Source organism: Athene cunicularia (genome assembly GCF_003259725.1).
Source record: "Athene cunicularia isolate RWA chromosome 2 unlocalized genomic scaffold, athCun1 chr2_part1, whole genome shotgun sequence".
Lineage (NCBI taxonomy): Eukaryota > Metazoa > Chordata > Aves > Strigiformes > Strigidae > Athene > Athene cunicularia.
In genome coordinates this window covers 561,522-562,533 of record NW_020799095.1, presented here as the reverse complement: position 1 = coordinate 562,533, position 1,012 = coordinate 561,522, and positions in this window count along the sequence as shown.

Here is a 1,012-nt window from a genome sequence, read left to right as displayed (position 1 = left end):
TCAGATGAACCTCCTGTGAGAAGACAGTTTGAGTGTGTGACTGCCACAATACCTGCAATGAGGCACAGGTATCATTCCAGATGCAGAGCTTTCTCACTTTTTCCTATGCCTGGTTACCACAAGAAGGAAGGAAGAAGATAATCTACTTTGAATCCCAGTTCATCTTCTTCTTATTTACAAGGACATGGGCCTGTTGGAGTGAGTCCAGAGGAGGCCACGAAGATGATCAGGGAGCTAGAGCATCTCCTGTACAAGGACAGGCTGAGAGAGTTGAGGGTTCAGCTGGAGAAGAGAAGGCTCTGGGGAGACCTTAGAGCGGCCTCCCAGGGCTGAAAGGGGCTGAAGGAAAGGGGGAGGGACACTTTATCAGTGAGCACAGTTATAGGGTGAGGGGTAAGTTTTAAACTGGAAGAGAGCAAATTTAGATTAAATGTAAGGAAGAAATTCTTCCCTGTGAGGGTGGTGGGACACTGGCACAGATTGCCCAGAGCAGCTGTGGCTGCCCCCTCCCTGGAAGGGTTCAAGGCCAGGCTGGACGGGGCTTTGGGCAACCTGGGCTAGCGGAAGGTGTCCCTGCCCGGGCCAATGGGGCTATAACTGAAAGATCTTTTAAGGTGCCTTCCATGTCTCTATGAAAAATCCATCAGTCACCTAGGACACACAGTGGTACAGGTTCCTCTTGAAGCACCAGCACAAGAACTGAGCTACAGACCTTAGTTTTAGGCTTCCAGAAGGGCCTGGTAAGGTTGCTTCATGTTAGACTTGATGGCAAAGCCCACGTGCATTGTGGCACTGAGAGTCCCACCGTGTCCCCCTCTCCCTCGGCTGCCACATGGTCTGTGGGGTGGCTCCTGCAGCCTTGGCTGGACAAGTGCTCCCACCAAGATGATGGCACCCCCAGCCCACGCCCGGACCTCACTGCCCTGCCGCTGCCAACACGGCACGTACGGCCCTGATCGGGGGTGACAACCCGCTGTGGCCGCGCTGTGGCGGCTGCGGAGGGGCTGAGGGC